This window comes from Marmota flaviventris, chromosome 8 (genome assembly GCF_047511675.1).
Source record: "Marmota flaviventris isolate mMarFla1 chromosome 8, mMarFla1.hap1, whole genome shotgun sequence".
Classification (NCBI taxonomy): Eukaryota; Metazoa; Chordata; class Mammalia; order Rodentia; family Sciuridae; genus Marmota; species Marmota flaviventris.
Window position 1 is genome coordinate 40,793,272 of NC_092505.1, and position 12,521 is coordinate 40,805,792.

A 12,521-nucleotide genomic window follows, 5' to 3' on the forward strand; every position below is an offset into this window, starting at 1 on the left:
TGCTCACCTACCATGCGTGAGGCACTGGGTTTGATCCTCAGCACCACGTAAAAATAAAATAAAGGTATTGTGTCCACTTACAACTAAAAAATAAATATAAATAAATAAATAAATGGTTCATGGATAAAAAAGTGCTTTGTTGGTTGGGGCTGTAGCTCAGTGGCAGAGCACTTGCCTAGTCAGAGGCACTGGGTTCGATCCTCAGCACCACAGAAAAAGAAACAAGTAAAGGCATTCTGTCCATTTACAACTACAAAAAACCCTTAAAAAAAAAATGCTTTGTGCTGGGTGCGGTGGCACACACCTGTAATCCCAGCTGCTTAGAGACTGAGGTAGGAGGATTGTGAGTTCAAAGCCAGCCTCAGCAACAGTGAAGCACTAAGCTACTCAGTGAGACCCTGTCTTTAAATGAAATACAAAATAGGGCTGGGGATGTGGCTCAGTGGTTGAGTTTAATCCCCGGTACAAAAAAAAAAAAAGCTTTCTTCTGTACTTCAATTTTTTTGTATTGAGATTGTTTAAATTTTTAAAATATAAAAAAAAATACAGGAGTGTTGTAACAAGCTGAAGAATGCATTCAAATAAAGCTAATATTCACCTGTCCCTCCCAATTCTAGTCCCCTCCCTAAGGAAACCATTGTTGCCAGTTTTGTATGTACCTTTCCAAACTTTCATCAATAATCATCTGAAACATGAAGTGGGAACTTCACATGTATGGTGATCTCATCTCTCATTGTGCCAGCTGTTAACTTTGTTCGTAATGTCCTTCACTAAACAGAAATCCTTAATTTTTGTAACATTTTATTTTGAAATAATTTTAGACTTGGAGAAATACTGTGACAACGAATTCTGCTCTTCCCTCAGCCAGATTCCCAGAAAGTCACATTTGTTTTTATCTTCTGTGTGTGTGTGTGTGTATTGCCTAAACTATTTAAGAGTAAGTTGTAGACAAAACCTTCCTTTATTTCTAAATACTCCAATGTGTTATTTTCTAATAATAAGAACTCACCCTAAATAACCACAATGCAGTTATCAAGCTCAAGATATATACACAGATACACTGCTAGTACCTAATCTATAGAGTTTATTCAAATTTGACCAATTGTACCACTAATTTCTATAAAATAGAAAAGGGAATAATTAGGGAGGGGGACAGGATCCAATCCAGGGTTCCACGTCACATTTAAAGTTGTGTCTTGGGCTGAGGTTGTGGCTCATTGGTAGAGCACTTGCCTGGCATGTGTGAGGCACTGGGTTCGATCCTCAGTACCACATAAAAATAAATAAATAAAAATAAAGGTGTTGTGTCCATTTACAACTAAAAAAAATAAAAATAAAAAATAAAGTTGTGTCTCTTTAGCCTCCTTTGTTTGGAACAATTCTTCAGTCTTTTCTTATCTTTCGTAACCTTGACATTTTGGAAAAGTACTGGACATTTGTTCATTTGGATTAGGCTGGTGTTTCCCCATGATTAGATTCAGACTGTGCATTTTTGGCAGGAACAACACAAAAGTGATGCTGTGCCTTCTCAGTGCATCTTATCAGGAAGCATGTGATGTCAATTTGTCCCATTACTGGTGATGTTAACTTTGATTATTTGGTTAAGGTGGTGTCTGTCAGGGTCCTATGCTAGAAATTATTATTTTGCCCTTTGTAATTAATAAATATCCCGTGGACAAGAAATACTTAATTCCTATGCAATCAAAATCATCAAGGTTTTGCAACAATAATCTGTTCTTTTGATGTTTTGATCCTTTCCCACTCCTAGGTAGCTGATTTTCTGTTTTTTTTTTTTTTTTCCATGATGGGGATCCAGCCCAGGGACCCACACATCTAGACAAGCACCCTACCATTAGGCTACATCCCCAGCCTCCTGCAACTTTTTAAAAAATTAATTGTGTAGTAATATTTTCTTACTTAGGTCTTTAATACATCTGTAATTTACCTTTATAAATGTCATTGTATAGGGACATGGTTCTCATCTTGCTCCATATAATAAGCCAGTTTTTCTTACATTATCTACTAAACAACCTATCATTTCCTCAGTGATGGTAGTGCCACATTTATTACATATTACATGTTCTCATTTATATTACATATTATATTATACTATACATGTGTCAGTCCTGTATTAGTCTCTTTGCTCTTATACCAGTACCATGCTGTGTTTTTTGTTTGTTTGTTTGTTAGTAAGATTGAACCCAGGGTGCTTAACCACTGAGCAAGCCAGCCCTTTTTGTATTTTTTATTTGAAATAGGATTTCCACTAAGTTTCTGAGTACCTCACTAACTGAGGCTGGCTTTGAACTCTCCACCCTCCTACCTCAGCCTCCCTAGCAGCTGGGATTACAGGAGTGTGCCACCACACCTGGCTACCATGCTGTTTTGATTATTGTAGCCTTGGAATATATCTTGACATCTGATAGGGAAAGATTGACTCTGCTTATAACATATTGACTTTGTTCTCTTTTGAAATTTATTTCTCCATATAAATACTGGAGTAAGTTTTTTACATTTCTCAGAAATTCTTCACGAACTTGAATTAGGATTGCTTTCACTGTATACATTTAAGTGGGAAAAACTAACATCATTTGTTATTAAACCATTCCATCCAAGACACTAGAGTTTCTTTCTACTTCATTAGGATCACTTCTATGAACTTTTGGGTTTTAGTGTTTTCTTATATATTCTTAAGTAAACTATCTGATTTTTTATGGTTATGTCATATTGTGAATGACCTCCCTTTTATTGCGTTTTCTGGTTGATTATAAGTGCTATGTTATTGGTTTTTGTAGATTGATCTTTTTTTTTTTTTAAGAGAGAGAGGGAGAGAATTTTTTTTTAATATGTATTTTCTCTTAGTTTTCGGCGGACACAACATCTTTGTTTGTATGTGGTGCTGAGGATCGAACCCGGGCCACAGGCATGCCAAGCGAGTGCACTACTGCTTGAGCCACATCCCCAGCCCCTAGATTGATCTTTTTTTTTTTTTTTTAAATTATAGTAGATAGACATAATACCTTTATTTTCTTTTTATGTGGTGCTGAGGACTGAATTCAGTGCCTCACATGTGCTAGGCAAGCAGGCCCCAGGCCTGTAGATTAATCTTGTATCAGGCTACCGTGATGAATTCTCTGACAAGTAACAATAGCTTGTTGATTTTATTGGTATTTTGAGATGACTCACTGTCTAATTATAATTTTAAGTATATAAACATGTATCTATAAATATTTCCCACCTGTCTCTATAGTAAGCTACTCATGAGTTCCAACTCCAATCCATGACTCATGGATCATTCTAACCTTCTCTCCTTGCTCATCTATAATGGGAGTCCCCCGATTCCAACATTAAGACACCTGGTTCACTTGTCATGGTGGCATATACTTGTAATCCCAGTGCCTCAGGAGGCTGAGGCAGGTGCAAATTTGAGGCCAGCCAGGGCAATTTAGCAAGACCCTGTCTAAATAAATGATAATGATTCAACAATGATGATGATAAGAAGGGCTGGAGGTGTGTAGCTCAGTGGTAAGGTACCCTGGGTTCAATCCCCAACATAGAAAAAGGGGACCGGGGACAGAGGCAGGAAGGAAGGGAGGGAGGGAGGAAGGAAGGAAATAAACCTGACTCCCACCATGCACTATTCCTTTATTTAATTGTTCAAATCCAGCATACATGAATGTATGTTAACCCATTTCCCCATGGGAAACACTTTGTCCACTAGAGTTCTTTGACCTTTAGTCTTTTTTTAAAAAAATATTTATTTTTTGGTTAGACACAATACCTTTATTTTGTTTATTTATTTATTTTTATGTTGTGTATCGAACCCAGGGCCTTGTGCATGCTAGGCAAGCGTTCTACCGCTGAGCCACAACCCCAGCCCTACCTTTAGTCTTACAGACTCTATGTATTTCCAGAGTAACTCAGGTCAGCACCATTCTCCACTCTCCAATAACTTCATTTCATACATATGCAATACAGCTAGAGTCTTTTGCCACATTCTGCATTACATCCTAAGATCTCTCATTCTCTTGAATGGTTTTTTAAATTGTATATACATAACTGTTCACTTTTGTGCTGGAAGGATTGATGGGTTTGACAGATGCATAGGGTCATATATTATCTGTCACATTATCATGCAGAATAACTTCAGTGTCTTCCCCAATCCCCTATGTTTCACCATTCAACCCTCACCGCACCTTCCCCTCATACCCAATAATTTTGTTTATCATCTTTATAGTTTTGCTTGTTCCATGATGTCCTATAAATGAAATCATACACTATGTAGCCTTTTCAGACTAATTTCTTTCACTTAGCAATATGCATTTAAAATCATCCATGTATTTGTGTGGTTTGATAGCTTATTCTTTTATATTGCTGAATAGTATTTTGTTATATGGATGTAGCACTCACCTGGGACCTGAGTGTAGCTCTGTGTTAGAGCACTTGCATAGCATGTGCAAATTTGATTCCCAGTACTATAAAAACAAAAGAAAACATCTTTGTTGCTTCCAGTATTTAGTGGTCACAAATAAAAAATAAAGTGCTATGAACATTTATGTGCTTTTTGTGTGTGTGGACATAAGTTTTCTAATCAGTTGGGTAAATATCTAGAAGTGTAATCACTGAATTATGAAGTAAAACTATAGTTAGCTTTTTAAGAATCTGCCAAACTCTCTTCCAAAATGGTTATACCATTTAACATTCCCACCAGCAATGAACAAGATGTTCCTGTTGCTTAACATCCTTGTTAGCAATTGGTATTGTCAGTTTTCTGGATTTTTGCTAGTCTAAAAGGTATGTAGTGGCTATTTATTACTATATTTTTAAAGTTTTCTTTTTGTTATTAATTTTTAGTTGTAATGCATTATGATTAAGAAACTCAGTCTATAAGCTACTGATTTGTTGGAATGAATTGGTCTTCTTTGTGATCTAATATGTGGTGTATTTTTTACATCTTTTGAGTAGATGAGAAAATAGTGTTTCCTGTTTGTGAACTGAAGTTTAGCACAGTGATTCTGAGCACAGTCTTTGAAATCACCTTGCTGAGTTTCAAACCCTGGTCTAAGGTTAACAGCAGTGTGAATTCAGGCAAGCTATAGTGAACTGCCATGCCTCACCTTCTTTAATAAATGAGAAATATAATAGTATCTGCCTTTTAGAGTTATTATGGATTCAAAAAGTTAATATTTGCAAGTTAGAACTGTGCATAGTAAGCATGATATCAGTTGTATAAGAAATAAGTGTATCTAAACTTATTGTATATTTTGGGTATTTTACATTTCTCATGTTTTTACTCTGTGCGTGTTTGTGTGTGTGTGTGTGTGCACGCGCGCACACACACACACATGCATACGTGCTGGGGTTAAACCCACAGCCTTCTGAATGCTAAGCAAGCACTTTACCACTGAACTACATCCCCAGCCCTTTTATTTTTTATTTTGAGTCAGGGTCTCCCTAAATTGCGAGGCTGGCCTCGAACTTGCAATCCTTCTGCCTCAGCCTCCCAAGTTGCTGGGACTCATTTTATTTTTTAATCTATCAGTTTACAAGGATAGTGTGCTAAAATATCTCTAACTGTATTTGTTGTCATATTTAGTTCTTCCTGACCAACTAGCAATTGTTTGATATATTTTGATACTGTGGCAATAGATTCATGTTTGTGACAGATAGATCCTATGTTTCTATTGTTCTTTTTGTAAGTATAAATACAAAATGTCCTTTGTTCCTCCCTCCCTTCCCCACACACACACACACACACATATATATATATATATATATATATATATATATATATATATATATATATAGTATGTATTAATATGTAGGTATGTGTGTATACATATATATCCTTCTTTGTGTCTTAATACTCACACACATACAATTTTTTTCTTTACATTTTACTTGGTCAGATACTAACATTGCTACTTAAGCTTTCCTTAGGTTATATTTTCCTCTTATATATCTTTCTTTTTCTTTTACTGGTACTGTGAATTCAACCCAGGAATGCTCTACCATTAAGCTGCATCCCAAACCCTTTCTATTTCTTTTATTTTGAGACACACAAAATAAAAGTTGCCCAGGCTGGCCTCAAGCTTGTAATCCTCCTGCCTCAGCCTCCCAAGTGGCTGGGCAGGTGTGCACACTGCCCCAGCTATTCCTATACCTTTCCCTATCATTTTCAACTTTTATATTTGCTTCTTAAAGGTAACATCTGAATTTTGTTCTTTATTAGAGATCCTTTTGTTTTGGAAAGTCTTTGGAGGCATGGTATCTCTAGAGAATTTTTTTTATTATTTATTTTTTAGTTATTGGCAGACATAACATCTTTGTTGGTATGTGGTACTGAGGATCGAACCCGGGCCGCACGCATGCCAGGTGAGCACGCTACTGCTTGAGCCACATCCCCAGCCCTGGCATGGTATCTCTAAATTGCCCAGGATGGGCTCCAGCTCATGATCCTCCAGCCTCAGCCTCTCAAGTAGCTGGGATTATCTGCATGTGCCACTAGAGAATCAATCTCTCTCTCTCTCTCTCTCTCTCTCTCTCTCTCTCTCTCTTCTTAAATAAATGCCTTTCTTTATTTTTTTACCTTTATTTATTTGTATGTGATGCTAAGAATCAAACCCAGTGCCTCACACATGCTAGGCAAGCTCTCTATCACTGAGTCACAACCCCAGCCCCATACAGAGAATCTCTTTTAATGTTTAACCCATTTATAATTATATATTTCCTGTTATTTTATGACTTAATTCTCCCTTCTTGTGTTCTTTTCCATTTACTGGGTTTCATATTGTTTTTTTTTTCCCCTCCCATTTCCTTATTTCCATAGAGTTTTAAAAGCCTTATATTTTTGGTTTGGTGATGGTCTTCAGACCTATATGCATGTTTACTTTTCCCTACTGATTTATTGATTGATTTTCTTTCTTTCTATTTCTCTTTCTGTGTGTATGTGTGTAATACACCACATATTAGATCACAAAGAAGACCAATTCATTCCAACAAATCAGTAGCTTATAGACTGTGTTTCTTAATCATAAAGCATTACAACTAAAAATTAATAACAAATGGGCATTGAATTCAGAGTACTCTATCACTGAGCTACATCTCCAGCTCTTTTTTACTTTTTAATTTTAACACAGGGTCTAAGTTACTGGGGCTGGCCTCAAACTTTTGATCCTTCTGCCTCAACCTCCTGAATCATTGGGATTATAGGCATGGGCCACAAGTCCAGCTCTTTCTTATTTATTTGTTTGTTTGTTTGTTTATTTGTTTATTTATTTTACAGTAGAATGCATTTTTACATTTTCTTTTTATTTTGAGACAGGGACTTACTAAGATGCTTAGGGCCTCACTAAGTTGCTGAGACTAGCCTTGAACTTCCATCCTCCTGCCTAAGCTTCCCAAATTGCTGGGATTACAGGCATGTGCCACTGGAACCAGCAGAGTCCAACTCTTTACTTTATACATGTTTCTGATCCTTGACCTGTTTTTGTTTGTTTGTTTGTTTGTTTGTTTTTAACTGGGGATTGAACCAGGGGCATTTATCACTAAGCTACATTCCCTAGTCTTGCTGGGATTAAAGGTTTGCACCACCAGCCCAGCGCTCTCTCTCCCTCTCTCTCTCTCTCTCTCTCTCTCTCTTGCTCTCTCTCGCTCTCTCTCTCTTTAAGACAACAATAAATTTTAACAAAGAGTAAAGTAAGATAGTTCCCATATATTTTGCAACAGCTCCTGGATTTATATCTCTTTGTATCTGAATACTTTTCCAAGAATATTTTCATGTGCATCTCTATATGACAGATCTTTATTTTGTCTTCATATTTGAATGATAATTTGGCTAGATATAAAATTCTTGTTTACATATTATTTCCTTCAACTAAACCTTGAAAGTATTTTTATGCTTTTTCTTGCCACTAGTATTACTTAAAATACTTAAAAGTATTGCTTTACTTATGTGAATTGATCCTTATTCCATTGTAGCCATTCTACAATTTTTTCAAATGTTTCTCCAAACATTTTTGAATTTTTCTCTTACCTATATTGTTCTTAGATTTCCTTTAGAATTTATATGTTTTGGTTTTTCTTTATTCTCTTCTATTTGAGCCTCTAAGCGTCTTTTCAATCTGAAGTTATTTGTTTTTATTTTGTTCTGAGAAATTTATTTCTAGTATTCCCTCTCTCCTTTTAATTTATCTCTCTTGGATATTCCTATTATCTGAATGTTCAGACATCTACGTCTAGCTTTCATATCTGTGAACTTGTATTTTTGTCAGTATCCTTCCATATTGTTTTCTGAAAGAATTCCTCAATCTGATTTACTAACTCATTAATTTGTTCTTCAGATATTTCTAGCTTTTTATTAATCCCATCTATCATGTTCTTTAATTTTAGTTTTCATACAAGAGGTCCCACAATCACATTGTCTCCCTGGCCCTTAAAACAGGTTTGTATCCTTGACTATATTCTCTTACACACTTGAGCATTTATTTCTGTAGGCTGGCTTCGCTGCTGTACAGTGGTAAGATGCATAAGACATAGTGACCACATTGATTACTTCTAGGACTGGAACAGAGGAAGAAAAGGGAGGGGAATTTTTAAATTTTTCATTGAATATCCTTTACGATTTTCTATCCTGAATGTGTACTCATTTTATTACATATTTATCATATTGTATTACATATATGTATTTTATACATATGATATATTATATACATATGAACTTGTGAAAGAGAATAACTCATTAAATTGGAATGAAGTATGTATAATCATATTCCCTAGTTTAAATATCTCTAATGGCTTTCTATTTTCTAGTTTTCAAGTAAAGCTGAGGATCCTTGACAAGGCTCTAAAGGCCTGAATAGACAAGCAACTGTTGACCTTTCCAGATCAGCTGACCTCACTCTTCCCTTGCTTTCAGATCTCTAACTATAGGAACTTTAATTTGTTTCCTGTAAAGCTTCATGCTTTCTGTCTACTCATGGCCTCTGAAAACACTATGCCTTCTGCTTGCAAATTTCTCCCCATCTACTTTGCCTAGCTAATTGAACCCAGGGGTGCTTAATCACTGAGATACATCCCCAGCTCTTTTTTTTTTTTTTTTTTTTTTAGATAGGGTCTCACTTAATTGCCTAGGACCTCACTAAGTTGCTAAGGCTGGCTTATGAACTTTCCATCCTCCTGCCTCAGCCTCCCGAGCCTCTGGAATTATAGGTGTGTGCCATCGTGTCTGACAACTAGTTAATTCTTATTCATCCTTCAAATCTCAATTTTAAAGTGACATGTTCTGAACAGCTATCCCTGATCCTTCCCCCAAGTTGAGGTCAAGTTCTCTTCCATGATAATTGCATTGGAATATGAACTTTCTTGCAGCATTATCAAAATTTTAAAATCCAAATTAAAAGTGAATAAATAAGCTGGGTGCAGTGGCGTACGCCTGTAATCCCAGCAACTCTGGAGGCTGAGGCAGGAGGATCACAGGTTCAAAGCCAGCCTCAGCAACTTAGCAAGGCTATAAACAACCTAGAGAGACCCTGCCTCTAAATAAAAATTTAAAAGGGCTGGGGATATGGTTCAGTGGTTAAGCACCTTTGGGTTCAATCCCCAGTATCAAAAACAAAACAACTCCCCGCCCCCCCCCCCAAAAAAAAATGAACAAATAAAGTAGATCTAAGTAAATGGAGAAACACACTGGTGCTTATGGATTGGGGAGATTCAACATAGTAGACAGGGTGCAGTGGCACATGCCTGTTGTTCTAGCTACTCAGGAGGTTGAAGGTGGAAAGACAGCTTCAGCTCCCAAGTTCAAGACCAGCCTGGGCAACATAGCAAGACCTTGCCTCAGACAACAGCAGTGTGATAAAGATGTCGATATTCAGTGGGAGTGGTGGCACAAACCTGTATTTCCAGAACTCGGAGGCTTTGGCAAGAGAATCACAAGTTTGAGGCCAGCCTCAGCAACTTAGCAAACGCTCATCTCAAAATAAAAAATTAGAAGGGCTGGGCTGGGGTTGTGGCTCACTGGTAGAGCATTTGCCTAGAACGTGTGAGGCACTGGATTTGATCCTCAGCACCACATAAAAATAAATGAATAAAATAAAGATATTTTTAAAAAAATTAGAAGGGCTGGGGATCTAGCTCAGTAGTCCAGCACCCCTGGGTTCAATCATCAGTACACACACACACACACATACACACACACATACACGTCAGTTCTCCTCAATTGACATATAGGTTAAATGTAATCTTTATCAATATCTCAACAAGACTTTCTGTAGATATAGACAAGAGTATTTTAAAATCTATATGAAAGGCAAAGGAACTAAAACTACTATAACTATTTTGAAAAATAAGAATAAAATGGGAGGAATCAGTCCATAAAATTTCATGACTTATTATATCTCTACAATAATCAAGACTGTATGGTAAAAATAAACAATCCTGTATGGTGTTGCCAGAAAGATACACATATAGACTGATGAGCAGAATAGAGAACTAAAAAAATAGCTCCACATAAGTAAAGTCAACTGATTTTTTGACAAAGATGCAGAAGCAACTCAATGGAGCAAAAGAGTATTTTCAACAAAAGATTTTGGAGTTATTGTATACTCATAGGCAAAGACCCCCCCCCCCAAAAAAAGAAAAAAACCCAAAACAACAACCTTGGTCTAAACCTCATACCTTATACAAATTATTTCCAGTGAATCAGAGATTTAAATATAAACTCTAGAAGCTCCACCTGTCTGTGGCACCTTCTAAATGCCCTCATCCCCCTCTTGGCCTTTTCTTGCCATAGCTGCATGTGCACTTGACTCTGTTCCTCGCCATGTCTTCTCACAAGATTTTGAGGATCAAGCGATTCCTGGCCAATGAACAAAAGCAAAATTGTCCCGTTCCCCAGTGGATTTGAACGAAGGAGGAGACACTCCAAGAGTAGATCCTGGAGAAGAACCCAGCTGGGTCTGCCAGGAATTACACCTGAAATGGCACCCATATTCATGTTGTCTCGAGGTTATGATCATCTTGTCCCATCAAGCTGAAAATGTCACCACCGGATCAATCGGGGAGTTGGGAATATTTAACTAGGAATGCAATCTTTCTTTAGCTGTGAAGGTGCTGTAGTACTGGTTTGGGTTGGTCTGCCAGTAAATATGTGAACTGTTTTTAAAATAAATAAATAAATAAATGTAAAACGATATAACTCTTAGAAGCTGACACAGAAGAAAATCTTTTGAGACCCATGGTTTGGTTAAGAGGTCTTAGAATGACACTAAAAGCAAGATTCATAAAAGGGAAATGTGGTAAGTTATTTTGATTTGTGATGGTGAAGATATAGAGAAACTATAACCCTTAACATTGCTGATGGAAATGTCAAATTGTTCAGCTGGTGTGGAAAACTTCAATAGGTTCAACACAGAATTACCATATGACCTAGAAATTCCATTTCTGGGTGTATACCCAAAAGAATTGAAAATACATAGGTGGGGGGCTGGGGTTGCAGCTCAGCGGTAGAGTGCTCGCTTCGGACATGCAGGACCCTGGGTTTGATCCTCAGACCACATAAAAATAAATAAGCAAAATAAAGGTATTCTGTCCAACTACAACTAAAAAATAAATATATAAAAAAAGAAAATACATAGGTGGGCTGGGGGCATGACATATGGTAGAGCACTTGCCTAGCATGCATGAGGCTTTGGATTTGACCTAGCAAGGAGGAGGGAGAGGGGCAGAGTGAAAGGGGAGGGGAAGATGTTCAAACAAAATCTTGTACCTAAATGTTCATTGTAACACTATTCACTTTTCCAAAAGATGGGAACAACTTATATGTCCTTCAACAGATGAATGTATAAACAAATGTGGTATATCCATTCAAGGGACTATTACTCACCCATAAAAGGAATAAAGTAGTATATCATATTACATCATGAATGAGCCTTGAAAACACTATGCTAAATGAAAGAAGCCGGCACCTGAAGGCCAACTACTGTATGATTTCATTTGTATGAAACATGTAGAGCAGGCAAATTTAGAGACGGCATATTAATGTTTTTTAAGAACTGGGAGGAGTGGGGAATGGGGAATAACTGCTTCGTGGGTACAGGGCTTCTCATTAATAATAAAAAAAAAAAGGTTCTGGAGCCAGATGTAGTGGTCCATGCTTATAATTCCAGTGACCCAGGAAGGAGGCAGGAGATACAAAGTTTAGAACTAGCCTCAGCAACTTAGGGAGAACCTGTGCAAAAATCAAAATAAAATGAACTGGGATATTGGCTAGTTTCACATGTATTTATATATTTGTTTCAGCATTCCTGTTTGCATATATATATGCGCTCATCTCGCATTTCCATTTTAACTGGTTGAAACTTTTTACTGTCCCTTCTTCATCATTCTGTTAAATAAATTTTTGCACATGCTATTAAAAAAAAAAAAAGGACTGGGGATATACTCCTTGGTAAAACATGCCTGGCTTTAATCCTTAATACCCAAAATGATGATGATGATTTAAAAATAAAATAATTAAAAGG

The 12,521-nt window shown here is 36.8% G+C and overlaps 1 pseudogene; it reads left to right on the forward strand.

Annotated features, from left to right (window-relative positions):
* The window catches only part of LOC114105137 (large ribosomal subunit protein eL39-like), a 30,654-nt pseudogene extending 19,182 nt beyond the window's left edge, over nt 1-11,472 (forward strand).
* Nucleotides 11,473-12,521: the final 1,049 nt, after the last annotated feature.